At 47.2% G+C, this 9,282-nt stretch overlaps 1 protein-coding gene across 2 annotated transcripts in view; it reads left to right on the top strand.

Annotated features, from left to right (window-relative positions):
- Positions 1-4,390: 4,390 nt before the first annotated feature.
- RFC4 (replication factor C subunit 4) overlaps positions 4,391-9,282 on the top strand; it is a 32,847-nt gene continuing 27,955 nt past the window's right edge. The window contains exons 1-2 of one of the 2 annotated variants that reach the window (XM_040481048.1): positions 4,391-4,568; positions 5,455-5,595. The gene's annotated coding sequence lies outside the window, so the exon portion shown is untranslated. Of the gene's footprint in view, positions 4,569-5,192; positions 5,304-5,454; positions 5,596-9,282 lie in introns of those variants that run through there. The other variant, XM_040481047.1, reaches the window with a different exon arrangement.

Raw genomic sequence — 9,282 nt, 5'->3', positions numbered from 1 at the left:
TATACTTTCTTTTGACCTGTTAGACATGTCCAGTGCTGTTAATGCAGCAAAGGGCTCTGTGTGCTTAAAAGCTCTCTATTGATTCACAAGCTTGGGCTGGATCTGAAGCGGGTTCCCCACTTTGGGAAGGCATCCTCACAAACTTTCAAGGGGTGCTGAATGCAGTTACAGGCTACGATTGGTTCGACAAGAGCTCAGTTCCCACGGTGCTGGTCTGCAGAACTCTCCTAAGAGACCCCGTGGGGGCTCTGCTCTACTCTGCCTCCTCTGCAGCTGGAGTCACCTGCGCTTCACAGCTGGCTGGTCTCAACCCTCCTCCCTCCCCACGGGTGTTTAAGAAGCAGGAATCAAAAGATAGAAGAGGGAGGCACTCACCTCCAAGAGTGAGTGGGAAGGAGTGAATGGACCAAGGATAAAGCCAGGAATGAGATGAAGAATTCCAGGAATGACAAGTCAGAGGATCTTGTAAGCTGTGGTTGGAACCCTGAGATCAGGAAGAGCACTGACTCCTGATGTCGCTCCCTACTCTCTTGCAGACTGGCTGTGAGGACCAAATGAGGTCCTACCTGCCAAGCACCAGGGACTTTCTGAACCCTGTGGCCCAGTGGCCTCTGTCAATGCATTCTCTCTGCCATGCATCCCTCCTCCGTGCCTCCGTGCCTATGCATGACCAGGATATCCTTCTCCTTCTCCACCTGGAGAAAACGCTTGCTCCAGGAGACCAGCTCAGATGTCAGCCCATCCCTGACTACATCAGGAAGTCAGTGGCAGGGTTCCGTGCCCCATAGTATTTGTCACACTGTGTTGTGATGATCTGTTTCCACATCTGTCTCCCTCAACTGCACTGAGAGTTTCTCACTCACCTTCACGCCTCCGTGGTCTCTTCTGATGCCAACACCTTCTTGAGGACAGGGGTGCTCAGGAAATAGGTGTTGATTGAAATGAACAAATACATACATAAATAAAGAAATGTTCTTATGGTCCATATGGAACAATGGGGGTTGGAAGACAATGCAGGGAGAAGGAAATAAGACTCCCTGTGGATTTGGAAAGATCTTTATTTTGTTGTGCAGATAAAAATCATTGTAGTCTACCAATTTTGAAACATACTCTGTCTCCCAAGAAAGACATTTTGTCATTTGGACAGGGAATGGACAAGGATAAGGTAGCCCCACAACATAGCTTAACCTTAACAGAGAGAGAGTCTGGCTCCATTTATAATGTTTGACTACTGACAACTTTCAAACTCCATCTTTCTCTTTCCCTTTTGTTCCACATCTGAGCAAGCTGATAAAGTGTGTACATCCCCTCCCTTGGTACCAGAAGGGACATTCAAACCACACAAAACCCAGCCTGTGCCTGGTAACCTTTCTCTTGGCCCCACCCCACCCCAACCACAGTAAAAATCAAAGCTGTGGGACACCTGGCTGGCTCAGTCAGTTGAACATCCAACTCTTGATTTTGGCTCAGGTCATGATCCCATCATGGGATCGAGCCCCATGTCAGGCTCCACACTGAGAGTGGAGCCTGCTTGAGATTCTTTCTCTCCCTCTGCCCCTCTCCCCTGCTCACACACTGTCTAAAAATACAGTTAAATAAGTAAATAAAACTAAAGCCACTCACTTCTCCCTTCACTCAAGTCATTTCAGACTAGCTTGGATATTTGCCTCTGCTCTGCCCACGAAGGCTTATCATTTGAGTAACAAACCTTTTCCTGTGTGGCATCATCACCAGCCTGGACATCAGAGCCATTTTTTTTTTTTTTTTTTGCAGGGGGTGGGGGGAAAACCTCGATCCTGCTCTCCACAGGGCAACCACAGACAGTAACTTTCTGAAAATTTTTGAAATATACTCTGTATCTAAGAATAGAGCTATGTTGTCATTAGGGAAGGGGCTAGGAGAATGTGGCCCCATAACACAGTATAAATCTCTGAAACAAGGGCACCTGGGTGGCGCAGTCAGTTAAGCGTCCCGACTTCAGCCAGGTCACGATCTCGCGGTCCGTGAGTTCGAGCCCCGCGTCGGGCTCTGGGCTGATGGCTCGGAGCCTGGAGCCTGTTTCCGATTCTGTGTCTCCCTCTCTCTCTGCCCCTCCCCCGTTCATGCTCTGTCTCTCTCTGTCCCAAAAATAAATAAACGTTGAAAAAAAAATTTAAATCTCTGAAACAGTTTGCTGGACAATTGTGCCAAAGGACCCCTTCCTGTCTGTTTTCTTAATTTCTGCCCCATTTTGGCCATGCAAAGGGCTTCTTTATGAACAAAGTGAGACATTCATTTTTGTTTTCTTGATTCTAAAGCGATTTTCTTTAGTTTTACGGGAGACATTCCTCAGGTGTTTGTTGACCCATTCCATTCCAGAAACAAATCAGAGGACTGAAGATTCAGCCAGATTCACCAGGTAAAAAGTTAAAACCAAGGAGCCCTAACAATTCCAAAATTAACTAAATTCAGAACTAAAACTAAGTAACTCCAGAGCTCAATGTGCTGGTTATTAGCCATGATTTCTCAGCTTTCAGCCCACCCTTCTAATCTCTGCTTTGTGGCCCCGGGGCCACTCACCTCCTTTGCCAGCTGCTCCCTATGAGGCTTGGCCAATGGGGCAGACTGATGGGAGGAGGGGAGAGGGACCCCCATGTGCCTGACTTCCTCCCAGCCTCCCCCGCAACTGCTCTTCACATTGAGAGCAACAGCTCGTTCCAGTAGCTGCCCTTTGCCATTTTCCCAACACTTCCACAACCATCCTCATCACGCTCCCCCCCCCCCCGCCCCGCCTCCGCCTTTCAGAGTTTCGCATCCAGCTCTCAACCAGCTTCCCCCTCCTGGGACACCTGTCTCATGGGCCACCTCCAAACTCTCCCAGTGGGCTGGTAGCTGCTCAGCCAGTGGGCTGGTAGCTGCTCCTTGTGGTTAACATCTCCATGATCTCATATTATCACATTTTTTTTTCTATTTTAGTTCTCTGCTAGCTGAGTAACAATTCTTTATGTTGAATTCTTTCCATTATAATCTGTATGGTGTCTCCATCAGTGATTGGCCCCTGACAGAGATCTAAGACTAAGCAATTTTGTAAAGTTTATTTATTTTGAGAGAGGAGAGAGAGAGAGAGAGCGAGCGAGCACATGGACACACGCAAGCAGGGGAGGGACAGAGAGAGGAGAGAATCCCAAGTAGACTCCACACTGTCAGTGCAGAACCCAAGGCCAGCTGAATTCCACAAACCCTGACATCATGACCTAAGTCTAAATCAGGAGTCAGCTGCTTACCAGACTGAACCACCCAGGAGCCCCTCCAAAACTAAGCAATATTTATTTATTTATTTATTTATTTATTTATTTATTTATTTATACGTTTATTTATTTCTGAGACAGAGAGAGAGACAGAGCATGAGCAGGGGAGGGGCAGAGAGAGAGAGAGAGAGAGAGAGAGAGAGAGAGAGAGAGAGACAGAATCTGAAACAGGCTCCAGGCTCTGAGCTGTCTGCACAGAGCCCAACGCAGGGCTCAAACTCAGGACCACAAGATCATGACCTGAGCCGAAGTCGGACACCTAACCGACTGAGCCACCCAGGTGCCCCAAGCAATTTTTAAAATAAATAAACTTTAAACAAGTATAAATAAGGAACAGAAAAGCTTTTTTATTAAAAAAGGAAAGAAAACAATTGGCAATAGATAGCTCTGAAGATAATTCAAAACTACATAAGGTGAAAATTTATGACAAAAATTTCAGGAAAAAAAAAAACCTAAAAATTAAATAGGTCTGAAAATAATTCAAAAAAAGTAAAAACTAATTCAAAAACTAAATAAATGTAAAAATATAGAGCTAAAAACTACCAAAAAAAGTCACACTGAAAAAACTAAAAAAGCTCACAATTACAATAACTGAAAAGAGAAACTATGAAGAACTAAACACTGAGTCTAAAACTAAATATTAAGTAAATAATCCTAAAAGCTAATTCAAAAATACCTGCAGATAACTGGAAACAAGCTTCGAAAACAAACTGAAAACTACAAAATTAAATAACTGGAAAACTAGCTCAACATAAATGAAAATTACAGTAACTGCTAAAACGAAGAAGCAAATAACTCTAATTCTAAAACTAAAAAGTCTACACGTAAATCTCTGTCTACACGTAAGTCTACATGGACCAAACCCTCCCTGAAAGTAAATGGCCTCGGCGATCAGGGACCAGCGCAGCACCAGGCACTGGCACGGACTCCAGTCTCTACTGGTGGTAGAAGTTGGTGCACGAAGTTGGCTCGGATTCCTGCCGGGCCCCGCGGGCGTCAGTGTCGAGTCCGGCGCTCGCGCAGGCGCGCGTGTGGAGCAGCCCCGAGATTCGCGGGCGTCTGCAGCGAGTCCCGGCGCCCGCGCAGGCGCGTGTGAATCAGCACCGAGGTTCGCGGGTGTCTGCACGAAGCCCCGCAGCTCGCGCAGGCGCCTGAACAGCCCGAAGGCTACTGCACCGAGTCCCGGCGCTCGCGCAGGCGCGTGTGGGGCAGCCCGGAGGTTCGCGGGCGTCTGAGCCGAGTGCCCAGGGCTAACGCTGAAGCGTGTGGAGCAGCTCCCAGGTTCTCAGCGGCCCTCGCCGGGAGGGTGGCCTCCGCGGGCAGGCCGTGGGCCCTTCCTCAGGCTTCTGGAAGGCGGTCCTATCTCACCCCACCCCCAACCCCCAGCGGCAGATCCGCAGGGTCCGAGGCGGCCCCTTGGCTGCTTTCCCGCTGGAGGGTGGGCCGGGCCCTCGGCGTCCGCAGCAGGCCGGGCCCGGAATGGAGGCGGCGTGGGGCGGCCCGGCCGAGCGGGGGAGCCGCGGTGTTCTAGAACCGGTGTCAGTTCTCGGGGGAGGGGGTGCGCCGGCATCCTTCCCTCGCCCGCTCTGCTTTCGCCCGGAAACTAGTCGCGTCCCCCGCAGGGCCGAGCAAGGCAGCGGGCACCGCAGCGCTCTCCTTAGTTGTGTTTGTTGGCCTAAAATTCCAAGAAGAAAGTCAGAGGAGCAACGGCTAACAGATTCGCTGTTTGTTCTCTTTCACACCCAAACGTTGTCACTGCCGCCTGTGAACGAAAGGGCTGCGTCTCCAGGGGCCGTGGCCTCAGTGCCCCAGACAAAGCCGGACTGGCGGTGATGGGGGGTTGGGAGAGTTGGTTAGGGGTAGTGGCCGGGGACCCCAGAGCCACCCTCTGGGAGGTCGGGGGTGAGGCCGGGCTCTGAGGCCTCCGGCAGCCATGGAGCACCCAGGGCCTGGGGCTGGCAGGGCTGGGGGACAACGCAGGAACTGGGAGACCAGCCAGTTCCAGCCGCTCCACAGGTAAGTGGCACCTGGGGTAAAATGATGACCAGGCACTGGTGCCTGCTTTCCTCTCCCTCCTGGGGGGCCCTGGGCCGGGGGGAAAGGGACGCTCAGACTGGCACGGAAGATCTCTCACACACTTGGCCACATGTTGACTGCATTATTTCAGGGCCACCTGGGCCATTCCCTGCCTCCAGGAAGGATCTGCCGGAGCCTGGAAGGAGAAAGGATCTTCCCAGCGCTTCAGGACCCGGGTAGCACCTCCCTGCTGGGGACTGTCCATGTGGCCTTCTTGCTGGCAATTCCACAGGTAAGGGATGGGGTCCCCACTCTAGGGCAGTGTTTTCCTAATGTCTTAAGATACAAAGTTTATGGGGCGCCTGGGTGGCGCAGTCGGTTAAGCGTCCGACTTCAGCCAGGTCAGGATCTCGCGGTCCGTGAGTTCGAGCCCCGCGTCAGGCTCTTGGGCTGATGGCTCAGAGCCTGGAGCCTGTTTCCGATTCTGTGTCTCCCTCTCTCTCTGCCCCTCCCCCGTTCATGCTCTGTCTCTCTCTGTCCCAAAAATAAATAAACGTTGAAAAAAAAAATTTAAAAAAAAAAGATACAAAGTTTACATCTTGACAGTGTATTCACAAACACAGATACACCTATTAAAACAAGTTTTACATCAGGCATTACCTTCAGATTAGGAGTATGCTTGTCTTGATGAGCACTGAGTAATGTATGGAACTGTTGGATCACTATATTGTACACCTTAAACTAATAAAGCACTGTATGTCGACTACACTGGCATTAAAATTAAAAAATGAATAATTAAATTTAAATGAAAAAACACATTACCCTCAGCATGAGTGATGCCCTTTAATAGTTTGAATTGTGTCATTTCATTTTTTTTAAGGCCGGACTACACCCACTGAACGGATATTTTTACCTACTAATGGATTAAAACCCACAGTTAGAAAAGCACCATTATAGGGCATGGCAGAGGAAGAAAGAAAAGAATAAGCAGAAGGAGAACGGTAGGGGCATGGGAAAGGTAGAACAGAGAAAGAAGGCAAGGACAGAGTGCAAAAAGGTGTTTTGTGGCAGGTCACACAGGTGCCTGCCATCATGTCCCTTCCAGGGCAGCTGTTCTAAGATACACTACCACCCCACCCTGTGCGTGCCCTTAGGGCATCCTTTTCCATGAGACCCCGGCCTACTTGGTGGCAAGGACAAAATCTTTTTCACTTTGGAAGCCCCACACCTCCCAGCAGAGGAAGGCACAGTCTTAGAAAACAGGCCATAGTCAAAGCTTTCCATTTTCCGGGGGAGGAAAATGCCTTGGAGGGTCAGCCAGTCAGTGATTATATAGCACAGTCAAGATTTGCCCAGTGGGTCACAAGTATCAGTTTGTCGTCTAAACTGAAGATAATACCCATTTTGGAGAGTTAGAGGATTAGCACTATGTGCGTCAGGAACATATACATGTCTGGTACATCATGGAAGCTCAAATAGCACCTGCTATTATTATGTTTTAAATGTTCATTTTGAGAGAGAGAGAGAGAGAGCGAGTGGGGGAGGGGCAGAGAGAGAGGAAGACAGAGAATCCCAAGCAGGTTCTGCAGCTGTCAGTGCAGAGCCTGACTCAGGGCTCAAACTCACAACCATGAGTAGGACGCTTAACTGACTGAGCCACCCCGGCGCCCCAGCACCAGCTGTTATTATCGTTAGTAGTGACAAGAGTAAAGAAACGCCACCTCAGGTATGCTCTGTCACTATCGTTTTGGGGCAGTTTGGCTGCCAATGTCTTCATCCTAGATAAAAATGGAAATCCTCATAGACACATAAGGAAATGACCTTAGAAATAAAACTAGAGGAAATATGTGCATGCATAAATTAGCAAAAGACTAATTTAAGCATGTAGACTTTAACAGATGTTCAGCTTGGCTATATCAGCATTTTAAGTTGCTGTACATTCTTGAAAAATTAATGGAATGACTTATTTCCCCACTGATTTCAGTCAGTATTTGGGGGAAGACAACCCTTACAGGCCCTAGCTACTCCTAGTCTGTGTGACAAAATAAATGCAAAGAGTACTGTATAGAAATGGATAATATAAATGGGAAAGATGGACCAGAAAAAAATCATGGTGGTAGGAACTCAAGATCATTCTCCCACAGTCTTCACAACTTAGTTTGTAAATAAAAATGCTTTAGCGAACTTAGTTTTAGTGTTTAATGTTTAAAATACTGAGTTGTTTTACTTTAAAAAAAGTTAAGTTCATCTATTAATAAGCAAATTCAGTACAGAGTTTATACTAATCAAAAAACACTTTTTTGGTTAAGTACAGACATAGACAAAATCCTCGGTTCAATTATTTTGCTCTAAATTTCTCCTTTCCCTTCTTGTCCACTAGATGGCGGATCGGAACCACTCTGGATCCTGCCAATGTCCTGGCAGCTTTCTGCACCGATTTTAAATGGCCAAACTCTATTTTTGTTTTGTTCCTTCCAGATTTTGCTCTCATCCCAATTGAAAGAAATATAAACTTTGTGAACATTTTAGGACACTCTGTGGCATACAAACAGAGTTATTTTAACTGGGGAGCTGGAGCTGCCTTAAAAAAGCTTCTTGTTCCTTGCCTGAAGGCCTGAGCCAGGGGGATTTGTCCTGTTCCTTTGGAGGAACATTGGATAGTACACTAGTGGTAACATGAGTGAAAGTACCCAAGCCAGGCACTGGGCTAGGAGTTCCATCTCATTCATTCTTCACAGAGAGACTGTAAGGTGTCACCTCTGTGTTATAAAAGACAACATTAAGAACTTAAGCCACATTGAGGGTAAGTAACTTTGTCCAGAGCTGAGTTTGAGTCTGGAACTCTGGGACTTCAAATATTTTCGCTTAACCACAGTGCTATGCCACCTTTCTGGTGCTGTTACCTGGTGGGTGTTTAACCACGGGCTGATTTCTGCCTCCTCTGCCCCACTAGCCACGTAGGTCTCAAAAGAGTCGTCTCAGGATTAGTCTAGGTTGTCAGGCTGAATCAGGACCTTTTGCAAAGTTTTTCTCTGTGAACTAGAGTTTAAACTTGCACACTTAAACTAGTATATCTCTGAAGTGTGTATTTCCTTCCCAAACCAATCTAAGACCAAGAGGAATCAGAGTTACTAATAAGCACCAAGAGAGAACTGGTATCTTTCTTATAAAAACTAAAAAGCTAAGAAAAACAATAATCAGTGTGAAGTCTCAAAATGGTTAATATTTCTTTCAAAGAAAAAATAATATTTACCCAAGCATGCAGTTTTTGCATGTTTCATGACAAAGCTTGTTTCACGCTGAAAGAAAAAAATCAGAATGAAGCCAATTTTAATTTACACACACACAAATTTAAGCAAGTATTAAAGGAATAAGGCCACCACACACATAAAGCACTGTATCTATTTATGTGTATATAAATGTTTGTTGTGATCTTTTTTTTCCTCTTATATATCCAGAAAATGTTTCTGTAGTTCTGACTCATTTGGCCCTGGCGTCCTCTCCCACTTACCCACCTACCATGCTATGTTCCCTGTGTGCCTTGATTCTGGGCCACCCAGCTAGCTCTGTTCCTACGGAAGTAAGGAATGGCAATGAGCCCACCATTCTCCATTCTTCCCCGTGTGCACCAAAAGAGAATGGAAATGAGCCCAAACTATAGAAGCTGGTGGGGAAACCCACGTCTTGTTCAGGTGTTGTCCCAGCTACGAGAGTAACACCAGGTCTCGGCCTCCAGTGGCTCCCCACTGCCTGCACCTGCAGAAAAGCCCAACTCCTCAGCCTGATTTTTTTTTTCAATATATGAAGTTTATTGTCAAATTGGTTTCCATACAACACCCAGTGCTCATCCCAAAAGGTGCCCTCCTCAATACCCATCACCCACCCTCCCCTCCCTCCCACCCCCCATCAACCCTCAGTTTGTTCTCAGTTTTTAAGAGTCTCTTATGCTTTGTCCTCAGCCTAATATTTGAGGATACCT

This window comes from Herpailurus yagouaroundi, unplaced genomic scaffold (genome assembly GCF_014898765.1).
Source record: "Herpailurus yagouaroundi ecotype Mexico unplaced genomic scaffold, PumYag 159, whole genome shotgun sequence".
Lineage (NCBI taxonomy): Eukaryota > Metazoa > Chordata > Mammalia > Carnivora > Felidae > Herpailurus > Herpailurus yagouaroundi.
This window is presented reverse-complemented; position numbering and strand designations above follow the sequence as displayed.